A 16,004-nucleotide genomic window follows, 5' to 3' on the forward strand; every position below is an offset into this window, starting at 1 on the left:
TTCAATGCAATTCCAGTCTACCTCCTGAAATCGGTTTCCTGCAATTCTGCCCCGCTTTCAAGTCCTCTTGGCATCCTTACTTCAGTATATTTTTGGACGATAGCTGTCATTTATAAGTCTGCAGGTTTGTGAATTACAGTGCCCCTGAGCTCCTTTCTTCAACTCGCTTTCTTGTGAGCTGGTCGCAACACCGCAGGATTGCTTCAGGCCCTAATCTGGTTCCGGCACGGCACGCTGAGCCTTTGGTTAATTCCTCTTCCTGGTGGGAAATGAGAGTTAAATTTGCCCGTCCAGACACCTCCAGCTAGTCTCTCATTGGTTCTCCCTATTCCTGTTCATCTTCCACAGAAATTGCAAACTGGGCCAAACAGGAGGTTAAAGGCGCTGACTCTCCAAGTCGGGAGAGTTATAGTAAAGCGTCTGGAATGTTGCACCCGAGTACCAGGGTACGAAAACTGAGACATATTTGAACACGTCTCCCGATCACATGGTTGATCATACTCTAGGTTCCACATGCATGTTTTAGCTGAAGGAAGAATACCTTAAACCTGGGTACTTGAAACCCATGGAATGGGTACCATGCAATATGACTTCAAAGGGTCTTCATTTGCTCACCGAACCTCTCCAATCCTATCACTGCTGCGTTTATGCCCCTGTACACACGCTTGATTCTCTTTTGGAGACATAGCAATCCATAGGTTTTAAGATACTTACTAGTCAGGTACATTCTTAGGCGTTTAATATGGGGTGTTGAGTCCATTTCGTTGAGCAAGGAGTAGCTCTTGTCTATTCCATATTTGGCTTAAGGAACTTTATCTGTGCTCATTTCAATGTCTGGTTTTATGCAGCACCCCAACTCACCTTTCCCCTTAAGCAAGCATAAGTTGGTTTTCTCAATTTGAGACCCTGTTCTGTTTTGGAATTCAGTTCCTGTGTAGCCAAGTTTACATTCCGTGTATTAGTGATATCTTATGATGTTTCTTTTTCGGTGTGACTTATTTCAGTTAGAATCATCGTACCTGAATCCACTCATTATGCTGCTAAGGGCCTGATGACATAGATTTCATTGCTGAGTGATATTGCTTTGTAAGTAAATACCACAACTTCTTTATGCATTTTTCACTTTCTGCGATGTTGAACTTGTACTGTAAACGAGGTTCTTGTAAACAGAGGCGTCCCAAACTTTGGGGGGGCTGTGTCTTTTTGATTTTAATTTCCCTAATCTATAGGACCATAAGTGGAAGTGCCCTAGGCTCTGTTGCTTTGTTTTTTAGATATTTCAGGAAACACCATACACTTCTCGCAAGTGTCTGTTGGCAATTTACATCCCGCCCATCAGCATAACAAGGCTCCCAGTTCTCCATGGCCTGTCCTGCCTTTCTGGATTTTACACTTTTTTCAGATGGCCCTTTTGACCGGGGGGCAGTGAGACTTCATTGTAGTGCAGATTTCCTTTGCAAGCTTGCTTGGTTGGCCAAAAAGGGCGTATGCGTCTTTTCCTGAATATATTCAGGAAAAAACGCATACGCCCTTTTTGGCCAAGTGCATCATTGTGGACGTTCTGCCTCTTTTCCTATGATTTCAATGTAATTCCAGTCTACCTCCTGAAATCGGTTTCCTGCAATTCTGCCCCGCTTTCAAGTCCTCTTGGCAGCCTTACTTCAGTATATTTTTGGACGATAGCTGTCATTTATAAGTCTGCAGGTTTGTGAATTACAGTGGCCCTGAGCTCCTTTCTTCAACTCGCTTTCTTTTGAGCTGGCCGCAACACCGCAGGATGGCTTCAGGCCCTAATCTTTTTCCGGCATGGCACGCTGAGCCTTTGGTTATTTCCTCTTCCTGGTGGGAAATGAGAGTTAAATTTGCCCGTCCAGACACCTCCAGCTAGTCTCTCATTGGTTCTCCCTATTCCTGTTCATCTTCTGCAGAAATTGCAAACTGGGCCAAACAGGAGGTTAAAGGCGCTGACTCTCCAAGTGGGGAGAGTGTTAGTAAAACGTCTGGAATGTTGCACCCGAGTACCAGGGGAGGAAAACTGAGACATATTTGAACACGTCTCCCGTTCACACGGTTGATCATACTCTGGGTTCCACATGCATGTTTTAGCTGAAGGAAGAATACCTTAAACCTGGAGAGTTGAGACCCGTGTAATGGGTACAATGCAATATGACTTCAAAGGGTCTTCATTTGCTCACCGAACCTCTCCAATCCTATCACTGCTGCGTTTATGCCCCTGTACAGACGCTTGATTCTCTTTTGGAGACATAGCAATCCATAGGTTTTAAGATACTTACTAGTCAGGTACATTCTTAGGCGTTTAATATGGGGTGTTGAGTCCATTTCGTTGAGCAAGGAGTAGCTCTTGTCTATTCCATATTTGGCTTAAGGAACTTTATCTGTGCTCATTTCAATCTCTGGTTTTATGCAGCACCCCAACTCACCTTTCCCCTTAAGCAAGCATAAGTTGGTTTTCTAAATTTGAGACCCTGTTCTGTTTTGGAATTCAGTTCCTGTGTAGCCAAGTTTACATTCCGTGTATTAGTGATATCTTATGATGTTTCTTTTTCTGTGTGACTTATTTCAGTTAGAATCATCGTACCTGAATCCACTCATTATGCTGCTACGGGCCTGATGACATAGATTTCATTGCTGAGTGATACTGCATTGTACGTAAGTACCACAAGTTCTTTATCCATTTTTCACTTTCTGTGATATTGAACTTGTACGGTAAATGAGGTTCTTGTAACCAGAGGCGTCCCAAACTTTGGGGTGGCTGTGTCTTTTCGATTTTAATTTCCCTAATCTATAGGACCATAAGTGGAAGAGCCCTAGGCTCTGTTGCTTTGTTTTTTAGATGTTTCAGGAAACACCATACACTTCTCCCGAGTGTCTGTTGGCAATTTACATCCCGCCCATCAGCATAACAAGGCTCCCAGTTCTCCATGGCCTGTCCTGCCTTTCTGGATTTTACACTTTTTTCAGATGGCCCTTTTGACTGGGGGGAAGTGAGACTTCATTGTAGTGCAGATTTCCTTTGCAAGTTTGCTTGGTTGGCCAAAAAGGGCGTATGCGTCTTTTCCTGAATATATTCAGGAAAAAACGCATACGCCCTTTTTGGCCAAGTGCATCATGGTGGACGTTCTGCCTCTTTTCCTATGCTTTCAATGCAATTCCAGTCTACCTCCTGAAATCGGTTTCCTGCAATTCTGCCCCGCTTTCAAGTCCTCTTGGCAGCCTTACTTCAGTATATTTTTGGACGATAGCTGTCATTTATAACTCTGCAGGTTTGTGAATTACAGTGCCCCTGAGCTCCTTTCTTCAACTCGCTTTCTTGTGACCTGGCCGCAACACCGCAGGATGGCTTCAGGCCCTAATCTTGTTCCGGCTCGGCACGCTGAGCCTTTGGTTAATTCCTCTTCCTGGTGGGAAATGAGAGTTAAATTTGCCCGTCCAGACACCTCCAGCTAGTCTCTCATTGGTTCTCGCTATTCCTGTTCATCTTCCGCAGAAATTGCAAACTGGGCCAAACAGGAGGTTAAAGGGACTGACTCTCCAAGTCGGGAGAGTGTTAGTAAAGCGTCTGGAATGTTGCACCCGAGTACCAGCGTACGAAAACTGATACATATTTGAACACGTCTCCCGATCACATGGTTGATCATACTCTAGGTTTCACATGCATGTTTTAGCTGAAGGAAGAATACCTTAAACCTGGGTAGTTGAAACCCATGGAATGGGTACCATGCAATATGACTTCAAAGGGTCTTCATTTGCTCACCGAACCTCTCCAATCCTATCACTGCTGCGTTTATGCCCCTGTACACACGCTTGATTCTCTTTCGGAGACATAGCAATCCATAGGTTTTAAGATACTTACTAGTCAGGTACATTCTTAGGCGTTGAATATGCGGTGTTGAGTCCATTTCGTTGAGCAAGGAGTAGCTCTTGTCTATTCCATATTTGGCTTAAGGAACTTTATCTGTGCTCATTTCAATCTCTGGTTTTATGCAGCACCCCAACTCACCTTTACCCTTAAGCAAGCATAAGTTGGTTTTCTAAATTTGAGACCCTGTTCTGTTCTGTAATTCAGTTCCTGTGTAGCCAAGTTTACATTCCGTGTATTACTGATATCTTATGATGTTTCTTTTTCTGTGTGACTTATTTCAGTTAGAATCATCATACCTGAATCCACTCATTGTGCTGCTAAGGGCCTGATGACATAGATTTCATTGCTGAGTGATATTGCTTTGTAAGTAAATACCACAACTTCTTTATCCATTTTTCACTTTCTGCGATGTTGAACTTGTACTGTAAACGAGGTTCTTGTAAACAGAGGCGTCCCAAACTTTGGGGTGGCTGTGTCTTTTTGATTTTAATTTCCCTAAGCTATAGGACCATAAGTGGAAGTGCCCTAGGCTCTGTTGCTTTGTTTTTTAGATGTTTCAGGAAACACCATACACTTCTCCCAAGTGTCTGTTGGCAATTTACATCCCGCCCATCAGCATAACAAGGCTCCCAGTTCTCCATGGCCTGTCCTGCCTTTCTGGATTTTACACTTTTTTCAGATGGCCCTTTTGACCGGGGGGAAGTGAGACTTCATTGTAGTGCAGATTTCCTTTGCAAGCTTGCTTGGTTGGCCAAAAAGGGCGTATGCGTCTTTTCCTGAATATATTCAGGAAAAAACGCATACGCCCTTTTTGGCCAAGTGCATCATTGTGGACGTTCTGCCTCTTTTCCTATGCTTTCAATGCAATTCCAGTCTACCTCCTGAAATCGGTTTCCTGCAATTCTGCCCCGCTTTCAAGTCCTCTTGACAGCCTTACTTCAGTATATTTTTGGACGATAGCTGTCATTTATAACTCTGCAGGTTTGTGAATTACAGTGCCCCTGAGCTCCTTTCTTCAACTCGCTTTCTTTTGAGCTGGCCGCAACACCACAGGATGGCTTCAGGCCCTAATCTGGTTCCGGAACGGCACGCTGAGCCTTTGGTTATTTCCTCTTCCTGGTGGGAAATGAGAGTTAAATTTGCCCGTCCAGACACCTCCAGCTAGTCTCTCATTGGTTCTCCCTATTCCTGTTCATCTTCCGCAGAAATTGCAAACTGGGCCAAACAGGAGGTTAAAGGCGCTGACTCTCCAAGTGGGGAGAGTGTTAGTAAAGCGTCTGGAATGTTGCACCCGAGTACCAGGGGAGGAAAACTGAGACATATTTGAACAAGTCTCCCGGTCACACGGTTGATCATACTCTGGGTTCCACATGCATGTTTTAGCTGAAGGAAGAATACCTTAAACCTGGGTAGTTGAGACCCGTGGAATGGGTACCATGCAATATGACTTCAAAGGGTCTTCATTTGCTCACCGAACCTCTCCAATCCTATCACTGCTGCGTTTATGCCCCTGTACAGATGCTTGATTCTCTTTTGGAGACATAGCAATCCATAGGTTTTAAGATACTTACTAGTCAGGTACATTCTTAGGCGTTTAATATGGGGTGTTGAGTCCATTTCGTTGAGCAAGGAGTAGCTCTTGTCTATTCCATATTTGGCTTAAGGAACTTTATCTGTGCTCATTTCAATCTCTGGTTTTATGCAGCACCCCAACTCACCTTTCCCCTTAAGCAAGCATAAGTTGGTTTTCTAAATTTGAGACCCTGTTCTGTTTTGGAATTCAGTTCCTGTGTAGCCAAGTTTACATTCCGTGTATTAGTGATATCTTATGATGTTTCTTTTTCTGTGTGACTTATTTCAGTTAGAATCATCGTACCTGAATCCACTCATTATGCTGCTACGGGCCTGATGACATAGATTTCATTGCTGAGTGATACTGCATTGTACGTAAGTACCACAAGTTCTTTATCCATTTTTCACTTTCTGTGATATTGAACTTGTACGGTAAATGAGGTTCTTGTAACCAGAGGCGTCCCAAACTTTGGGGTGGCTGTGTCTTTTCGATTTTAATTTCCCTAATCTATAGGACCATAAGTGGAAGAGCCCTAGGCTCTGTTGCTTTGTTTTTTAGATGTTTCAGGAAACACCATACACTTCTCCCGAGTGTCTGTTGGCAATTTACATCCCGCCCATCAGCATAACAAGGCTCCCAGTTCTCCATGGCCTGTCCTGCCTTTCTGGATTTTACACTTTTTTCAGATGGCCCTTTTGACCGGGGGGAAGTGAGACTTCATTGTAGTGCAGATTTCCTTTGCAAGCTTGCTTGGTTGGCCAAAAAGGGCGTATGCGTTTTTTCCTGAATATATTCAGGAAAAAACGCATATGCCCTTTTTGGCCAAGTGCATCATTGTGGACGTTCTGCCTCTTTTCCTATGCTTTAAATGCAATTCCAGTCTACCTCCTGAAATCGGTTTCCTGCAATTCTGCCTTGCTTTCAATGCCTCTTCGTAGCCTTACCTCAATATATTTTTTGAAAATAGTTGGCCTTTATAACTCTGCAGTTTTTTGACTTGCAGTGGCCCTTAGCTCCATTTTTCAGCTCTTATTTTTGTGATCTTGCCTCATAACCACAAGATTCCTTCAGGCCCTATTCTTCTTCTGGGGCACATTGCTGTGCCTTTGGTTTATTCTTCTTACTGATGTGAAATTAGAGTGACATGTGCCCATTGAAACTGCTACAGCTAGTTTCTCACTGGTTCCCCCTATTCCCATTCATCCTCCGCACTAACTGCAGACTGTGTGATACCAGAACTTAAAGGCATTGACTCTCCATGTGGGGATATTGTTAGTAAAGCGGCTGGAATGTCGATCCGGAGCCCCAGGAGAGGAAAAATGAGGTGCGTTTTAGAAACCTTTCCCGATCATATGGTATACCAGTCGCTGGGTTTCCCAAGCATGGTTTAGGTGTAGGAAGATTCCCTTCAACCTGGAGTTTTGGGACCCTTGGAATGAGTAGCATGAAGTATTGCATTAAACTTTTGGCAGTTGCTCACCAAAGCTCACCAATCCTCTCAGCCCCAAGTGTCCAGCCTTATGTCTTATCCAGCTGTGGGTCTATATGTGGTCAATCCAGGTTGCATCACAGCCCCTGAGCAAATTTTGTAAGAATTTTTCTCTCTTTCATTGTTTCTGCCTTTTGTTTTTAAAATTTATTTCTATAATGGGGTTTAGCTCATTTTCACTGCTGTGTTTGTGCCGCTCTGCACACACTTGATTCCCTTATGGAGATATATCAATACATGGGTTTTAAGATTCTTATTACTCAGATATATTTCTCTGCGGTGTATAGGGTGTGTTGAGGCCAGTTCATTGAGCAAGGTGTAGATCTTGTCTAATATCTATTTGGTTTATTGAACGGTATCTGTGCTAATTTCAAACTCTGGTTTTATGCATCACCCCACCTCTCCTTTCCCCTTAAGCTGACATAAGTGTGTTTTCTAAATGTGAGACACTGTTCTGTTCTGTAATTCATTTCTTGTGCAGCCATATTTACCCTCCCTCTATAAGTGATATCTTATGATATGTTTCTTTTTCTGTTTGACTTATTTCAAGTAGTATTATCGGACCTAAATCCACTCTTTATCCTTCTACTAGCCTTATTACATTGATTTCATGGTGAAGAGATATTCCATTGTACATAAGTACCACATCTTCTTTATCCATTGTTCTCTTTCCTGGGATATTTAAGGTGTACTGAAGTTGAGGTTCTTGTAAACAGAGTAGCCCTAAACTGTGGTGTTCTGGTGTCTTGTTGATTTTTAGACTTGCCTAGATATACTCCCATGATTGGAAGTGTCCTATGCTCTGTAGCTCTGTTTTTTAGATGATTTAGGAACCACCATACACTTCTCCAGAGTGGCTCTCGGCAGTTCACACACTGCCCATCAGCGTATAAAGGCTCCCTGTTCTCCATGGCCTGTCCTGCATTTCTGGTTTTTACAATTTTTTAGGATGGCCCTTTTGACCGGTGGGAAATGAGACTTCTTTGTTGTGCACATTTGCATTGCTTGCTTGCTTCGTTGCCCATAAAGTGCGTATGCGTTTTTTCCTGGATATAATCAGGAAAAAACGCATACGCCCTTTTGGGCCAACTTCATCATTGTCGAAATTCTGCCGCTTTTCATGTGCTTTAAAGACGAGTCCAATCTATCTCTTGAAATCTGTTTCTTGCAATTCTGTCTTGCATTCAGATCCTCTTCTTTGCCTTACCTCAACATATTTTTGGACGTTAGTTTTCATTTATAACTCTGCAGGTTTGTGAATTGCAGTGACCCTGAGCTCCATTTTTTAAGTTGCTCTTTTGTGAGCTGGCCTCAAACCCGCAGGATTGCTTCAGGCCCTATTTTGGCTCGGGCGAGGTGGGCTGAGCCTTTTTTCAATTCTTATTCTTAATGGGAAATTAGAGTGATGTGTGCCCGTCCAAACCCCTACAACTATTCTCTCATTGGTTCCCCCTCTTCCCGTTCATCCTCCTCACAATTTGCAAAATGTGTGAAACAGAAGTTGAAATGTACTGATTCTCCAAGTGGGGAGATTCTAAGTAACGTGGCTGGAATGGTGAACAGGAGCACCAGGAGAGGATAAATGAGCTGCATTTTAGACACATCTCCCGATCACATGGTGTACAGTCCTCTGGGTTTTCCATGCATGTTTTAGCTGTAGGAAGATCCCTTGAACCTGCAGATTTGGGACCCATTGAATGGGTACCAGGTAGTATTACTTTAAAGGGTGTGCATTTCCTCACCCAACCTCACATTTCTCTTAGCGCAAACAGTTTCCAGCCTTATGTCTCATCCTGCTGTGGGTCTAGATGTGTTCAATATATGTTGCATCACCGTCCCTGAGGAAAAGTTGTAAGAGGTTTTCTCTGTCTCTCTGTCGTTTATTTTTTTCAATTTATTACTATATTGGTTACAGCTGATTTTCAAAGCTCTGTTTCTTGCTGCTGTACATCCACTTGATTCACGTACAGAGAGACATCAGTAAATTCTTTTTCAGATTCTTACCAGTCGTATATATTCTTTTCCGGTGACTTGAGTGTGCTGAGTGCAGTTCTTTTAGCTACCGTGTAGGCCTTGTTGATTATCAGTTTGGTATTTGGAATGGTATCTTTGCTAATTTCAACCTCCTGGATGATGCCTCACCCCTCCCCACCTTTCCCGTTTAGCAGCCTTATGCGTGTTTTCTACATATTTGACTATGTTTTTGTTTTGTAATTTATTTCATGTGTAGCCATTTTGGATTCCACCTTTAAGTGATATCTTATGATATGTGTCTTTTTCTTTTTGAATTCTGTCACTTAGAATGATCATACGTAACTCCTCCGGAGTTGTTACAACTGGCCATATTTCATTGATTTCCAGGCTGAATAATATTCCACTCTACCTAAGTACCACATCTCTATCCATTTTTTCCCTCCAGAGACATTTAAGTTATATCCTAGTCGAGGATCTTTTAAACAGAGAGGGGGTAAACATTGGGGTGCCTGTGTCCTCTCGATTTTTGTTTTTCCCAAGATATACGCCCATGAGTGCAAGTGCCCTATGCTCTGTAGCTCATTTTTTAGATGCTTTAGTAAACACAATACACTTCTCCAGAATGGCCGTTGGCAATATACATTTCCACTATAAGTCTCACAGGGCTCCCTCTTCTCCTTGCCCTGTCCTGCATTTCTGTTGTTTACGCTTTATGAGGATGGCTCTTGTGACTGATGCGAAGTGATATCTTCTGTAGTATTGACTTCCAGTGCCCACCTGTTTGGTTGGCTAAAAAAGTGTATGCCCTTTTCTTGAATATATACAGAAAAAAACGCATACACCCTTTTTGGCCAACTGCAATGTTGGCAATGTTCAGCTCCTTTTCTTGTGCTTAATGGCGAGTCCTTTCTACCTCCTCAAATCCCTTTCCTGCCATTCTCCCTTGCTTGCAAGTCCTTTTCTCTGACTTTCCTCAAGACATTTTTCAGTGATGGATATTTTCAACTCTGCAGTTTCGTGAATTTTACTGCCCCTGAGTTCCATTGTTCAACTTGTGTTTATGGGAACTGGCCACAAAGCAGCAGGATTTCCTCAAGCCCTATACTGTTTCCATGGGCAACCCTAGCCTTTGGTCAATTCGTCTTCCTGATTGGAAATTAGAGTGACATGTGCCTGTCTGAACACCTAGGACTTGTCTCTCATTGTTCCTCATGCTTCCGCTTCATCCTCTGGACAAATTCCAAACTGTACGCAACAGGATGTTGACAGTGCTGACATCTCCAAGTGGGGAGACTGTTAGTAAAGACGCTGGAGGGGTGAACCCGAGCACCAGGAGATGAGGAGATGAGATGCCTTTTCCAAACTCTTCCCGATCAGATGGTATACCATCCTCTGGGTGTGACAGATATGTTTTAGCAGTAGGAAGAGTCCCATTCATGTAAGGAGAACACCAGGGCTTTTTCAAAATCAGTGTCTCCCCGAAACCCAAACTGGGGAATTTTTTAAGCTATGGCTACACATATGTTCATTAAGGGCCTTGGGAAGTAGGCAGAGTCCAAACTTTAGATGATTGAAGTCTTCAGGGTCAGAAGCACTCACCACCAGCTTCCCTTAGGTTACACTTTAACTGTCATTGATAGATGATGTCAATAAAAATATCTATTCTTTTTCAGATTATTTCCCCTTATAGGTTATTGCAAAATGTTGAGTGTAGTTCCCTGTGCTATACAGTAGTTCCTTGTTGATGATCTATTTTATACATAGCAGTGTGTATGTGTTAATCCCAAACTGTTAATTTATCCCTCCTCCCACCTTTCCCCTTTGGTAATAATAAATTATAAGATTTTATACTTCTCAGAAATGGGGGAGCTGAAAGAGAGGTATCATTTTCAATGGAAAAGCATTTAAAACAAGATTGAAGCTTTAACCAAGATTATTAGATGTACATCCTTGGAAAGAAATCACTTCGTTTCTCTAATATTGACCTGACAAATACGACAAACCTTTTCACTGAACTTGCTTATAATAAAGTGATGGAAATATCAAATGGAAGCGTTAGAAACATCTTATTTTACCCGAGCCTTATACACTGTTCTATGTTAACTACAGTTTGGCTCACACATCTGTTCATTGAGGTTACAATAGTCTCAATTTCTGTTACTGATCCTCCAGAGTGGACCCCAACAAGTGTCCCCCTGCCCAGTGTCATTGGGGCCAACAGATCGAGACTGAGTTTGGTTCACAAGCAAAGGAAACTTTATATTTTGATCAGAGAATGGAGAGGTGAGAGCATGCACTACCCCGTGGGCTGTGGGCTGGGCTGCTGTGTAGAGATCCTGTCAGAGTCAGTGGGAGGGAGGGGGCGGAGCTCTCGAGGGCCGGGTTGGCTGCAGCTCAGGCTCTATATCACGGAGTCTGCACTGGGCCCCAGGAGCTGAGGTGTCGACCCAGCCATTCTGCACTAGGAAATCTGGTCTGAAGTGCCGGGTGTGGAACCTCTGCATGCGGGACCCTAGGAGCACATGAAATTAGACAAAGCACAAAGGATAAAAAAGCTTAGACTTGACTTTATTGCCCAGATTCTATTTTTATCTCCCAGGGATTTTTAATGGGCTTTGCTGGGGACAAACCCCTCCTCTGCCTTTTGTCCCGTTCCTCATTCTTGGAGTGCTGAGGGTGCAGACCCTTCTTCTGTAACTGCTGAGTGCTGAGTTGGGAGCCCTAATACCCGGGGGCGAGGGTCAGAGCTTCTCCCCAGCAGCCTCCAGGTGACGTTGATTGTCCCCAGGCCCCCTGCTTCCCTGCTCGTCCACCTGAGCACCAGCATTGGAAGTGTTATAGATTCTAATGACCTTTAAGGGTCCAGGAAAGAGATGTGCAGAGACGCTGTGGGGGCCGGTTTCACCCCGCCCCACATTTGTTCGGCCACCTTAGGCTGACCGTTTCTGCCAGCCTAGATGCTCTGACCAGTAGTCTGCGCTTTCTTCAATTAGGCCCCTGAATTAACGTACAAACAGCACCAGGTGTCAGAGCCCTGCCCGCTCAACTCCCAGACAGTCCAGGGTCAGTGGTGATCAAGGACCATGATGGCCACTGAGTCAACAGCCTTTTGAAGTAAACAGGAGTCCAGCCGGTCTTATTGGCCACCATCATCACGGTGTCTGTAGGCTTTTCTATGGTGACAGTGTGATATACGGTTCCCCCGCCAAGATTATTAGCTCCCCTCTGGGTGCAGTAAGTCCTGCAAGCAGTAGTCTACTCTTTTGGGACACACTCTTGTTGTTTTATGAGAGAAACTCCAGGTCAAGTGATGTTCACACGAGTCGTCATGGTGCCCTGTTGCCCCCGGTTATCTCTCTGGATGTTGGAGTTGGAGGGCCTCCTCACTCGAGGTCGGTGTGCCCACGGAGCGAACCCTGCAACTTCAGGGCATGGTTGGTGGTTAGGATCACCACGTGGGGTCCTTTTCCCTTAGGAGGGAGGTGGCCTTTTGGGCTGCTGATTTCCAGGTTTTTAGATACCGCCAGTATCTTGGCCAGATGCGGCAGTGGGCCAAGCCCCTTGGTGACCGTAGTTTATCCTACCTGGATGGCATTCTTGCATTGTTCCATTTCAAGTGGTCCCAGTTTTTGCACTAATTCTCCAATGGCGATTCACCTTTCACCGGGAATGTAAAGGTCAAAGGGTTTAGCTCAATTAGGGAGTTGCAGGGCAAGGGTCTGAATTGACTGCTCTTTCTATTCTTGAAAGGCCACTTCTGGATTCTATTCAAAAGGATCATCATCTTTTCCTTTCAGTGTTTCATATAGAGGCCCAGCTAGTAGACTGTAGTTAGGGATCCAGAAGCAGCAAACCCTGGCCTCCCCAGGAACCCCTAAGCTGTCTTCTAGTTTTAGAAAGGGGTAAGGCTGAAAATGGTTTCTTCCCTTTCCTGGGATGGGCTTCTCCGACCTTCTGTGAGAACGAAGCCCAGGCAGGTCACCGCAGTCTGTGATATTTGAGCTTTTTCTTGGACAACTTCTATCCTTTATTGGCTTGGTAGTTCAGAGGCCTCCTTAGTAGGGCTGGCGATCAGAATGTCGTCTGCGTACTGAAGGAGGGTTTCCTTTTCCAGAGGTAGAACTTTTAGGTCTTTAGCTAAGCTTTCCCCAAAGATGGTGTGGGAATTTTTGCACCCTTGGGGCAAGACAGCCCGGAAGTATTGTTTTAGTTGTATGTTGAGTCCTGCCACTCACAAGCCAAAATTTCTTGTGACTCTGGGACTAATGGAATACAAAAGAAGGCATCATTGAAGACTAATACAGAATACCATGTCCTGGTGGTTGGTAGAATGACCAGGAGGGTGTAGGAATTAGGAGCAACTGGAGGTATATCCTCGGTGGCTTCACTGACTGTCCTGACATCATTTACCAGGTCCCCAGCAGCCCATGGGGCTCTCGTGGTCAGACCAATCCCAGAATATGGAGCTCACCTGGGCAGGTACCCCACCCCCACCCCAGCCCACGGGGCTCTCGTGGTCAGGCCCCTCCCAGGATACAGAGCTACCCTTGCAGGTACCATGGCAGGGCTGGGCACACAGGAACCGTGCACCTAGCCCTCATTGCAGAGCACCCCCAGCTCACCTGTCACTCAGAGCTGACACAGAGCACCTCAGAGCAGGACTTGAACTAACAAACAGCAGCTGCGACAGGTCTGTGACCCTGGGTATCACTCTGTGCGGCCTCCCTCCACCTGGTCTTCCAGAGACTTCCACTGCACCCGGGGCACCAGGCCTCTGTCTCCAACCACCACTCACCCCTCCTCTCCCTGACTCCTGGGTTCCTCTCATTAGGAGAGGGTTTTCTTGAAGTTGTCTCCCACTCATGGGCCAGATAAAATGATTAGAAAACAAGCCAAAGCTGCAGCCCCTTGTCTATCCTGACTCTCAGGATCCCACACCTGTTCCTTGGACCTGGCCGGTTCAACAAGTTCCATTTTCTGCAACTGTGAGCCCCTGAGGGGTGATGATTGGCTGACCTGGGCAGCCTTACCGTGCCGGCCAGCCCTCCCCAGGTGTGCCTGGGTTGAGATCAATATAAATACCACTCCAGGCAGCAAGAGCCCCTGCAGCCGTGCCTGACGCCATTTTCTCTGCCCTGTCAGCAGTCTCGGGGCTGGGCTGGTGGGAGGGAGTGAGAGGTCACGGCTTTGTGGGTGGCCCAGTGTGAGTGGGGCTCTGCTGGACTTTCTGCAGCAGTTGCCAGGCTGCCACCTGCTAAAGAAGAGGATGTGTCACCCATACCTGCTGCTGGAATTTCTCCCTGGGCAGAGGTGAGGAAGGAAAAAAGCAGTGGGGGCAGGGACAGGACGGGTATCTCAGGCAGGGAAATGGAAATCTTCCAGAAGAGCACCCAGGGCCAGGACCATCCTGGCTGGCCTGCAGGCACCAAGTCGGCCGGCATGCTGTCACTCGTGTGGCTCTATGGCCCTTCCTCTAGGCTTTCAAGTCCTTGTATATATTCAGGTGTTTTACCTGGGACGGGTGGGAATAGTTCAGCAGCAACTGACCTGGGGCTCAGCTCACGTTTACTCACAGATGCCTCGGCACGGTGCCCCAGCTTTGCAATGAGGACGCTTGTTGCGTGGGGGCTGCTGGCTGAATGGGAGACGATTCCCCACCACTGACCAACTTCAGACTTATTTACAACTGGAGCAAGTGCCCTGATACGGTTTTCCTCTGTGGAACTGGTGGGTTCTGTGTTTTTTTTCTCTTTTTCGTTTTTGGTTCAAGGTAGATTTTATTCCTCTTTTTTGTATTTACAGATATAAGCATGTAAATAATTTATTCATATAAATACATGTATGTGAAGGGAATAATTGTTTTTTCTGTTTTATTTTTTAAATTTATTTCTTTTTAATTTTGAATTTTATTTTATATTTTTATACAGCAGGTTCTTATTGGTTATCTATTTTATACATATAAATGTATACATGCCAATCCCAGTCTCTCAACTCCTCCCACCACCACCCCCCCAACAGCTTTCCCCCCTTGTTGTCCATACATTTGTTGTCTACATCTGTTGCTCTATTTATGCCTTGCAAAATGGTTAATCTGTACAGTTTTTCTAGGTTCCACATATATGCATGAATATACAAGATTTGTTTTTCTCTTTCTGACTTACTTCACTCTGTATGACAGTCTCTAGATCCATCGACGTCTCTACAAATGACCCAATTTCATTCCTTTTCATGGCTTAGTAATATTCCATTTTATATATGTACCACAGCTTTATGCATTCGTCTGTCTGTGGGCATTTAGGTTGCTTCCATTACCTCGATATTGTAAATAGTGATGCAATGAACATTGCGGTGAATGTCTCGTTTTGATTTATGGTTTTGTCTGGGTATATGTCCAGTACTGGGATTGCTGTATCATATGGTAATTCTATTGTTAGTTTCTTAAGAAACTCCATATTGTTCTCCATAGTGACTGTATCAATTTATATTCCCAACAATAGTGGAAGAGGGTTCCTTTTCTCCACACCCTTTCCAGCATTTTTTGTTTGTAGATTTTCTGATGATGCCCATTCTACCAGGTGTGAGGTGATACCTCATTGTTGAGTCCATTTTGTTGAGCAAGGGGTAGGTCTTGTCTATTACATATTTGGCTTAAGGAACAGTATCTGTGCTAATTTCAAACTCAGGTTTTACGCAGCACCCCAACTCACCTTTCCCCTTAAGCAAGCATAAGTTGGTTTTCTAAATTTGAGACCCTGTTCTGTTTTGAAATTCAGTTCCTGTGTAGCCCAGTTCACATTCCGTGTATTAGTGATATCTTATGATGTTTCTTTTTCTGCGTGACTTATTTCAGTTAGAATCATCATACCTGAATCCACTCATTATGCTTCTACGGGCCTGATGACATAGATTTCATTGCTGAGTGATATTGCATTGTACGTAAGTACCACAACTTCTTTATCCATTCTTCACTTTCTGCGATATTGAACTTGTACCGTAAACGAGGTTCTTGTAAACAGAGCCGTCCCAAACTTTGGGGTGGCTGTGTCTTTATGATTTTAATTTCCCTAAGCTATAGGACCATAAGT

At 44.5% G+C, this 16,004-nt stretch overlaps 1 long non-coding RNA gene across 1 annotated transcript in view; it reads left to right on the plus strand.

Moving 5' to 3' along the window:
* The window catches only part of LOC137212308 (uncharacterized), a 216,772-nt gene extending 201,180 nt beyond the window's left edge, over positions 1 to 15,592 (plus strand). The window contains exons 2-3 of the long non-coding RNA XR_010937442.1: positions 11,092 to 11,202; positions 14,495 to 15,592. This is a non-coding gene — a long non-coding RNA (uncharacterized lncRNA). The remainder of the gene's footprint in view (positions 1 to 11,091; positions 11,203 to 14,494) is intronic.
* The last annotated feature ends 412 nt before the right edge of the window (positions 15,593 to 16,004 follow it).

Source organism: Pseudorca crassidens, chromosome 2 (assembly GCF_039906515.1).
Source record: "Pseudorca crassidens isolate mPseCra1 chromosome 2, mPseCra1.hap1, whole genome shotgun sequence".
In the NCBI taxonomy this organism is placed as follows: Eukaryota; Metazoa; Chordata; class Mammalia; order Artiodactyla; family Delphinidae; genus Pseudorca; species Pseudorca crassidens.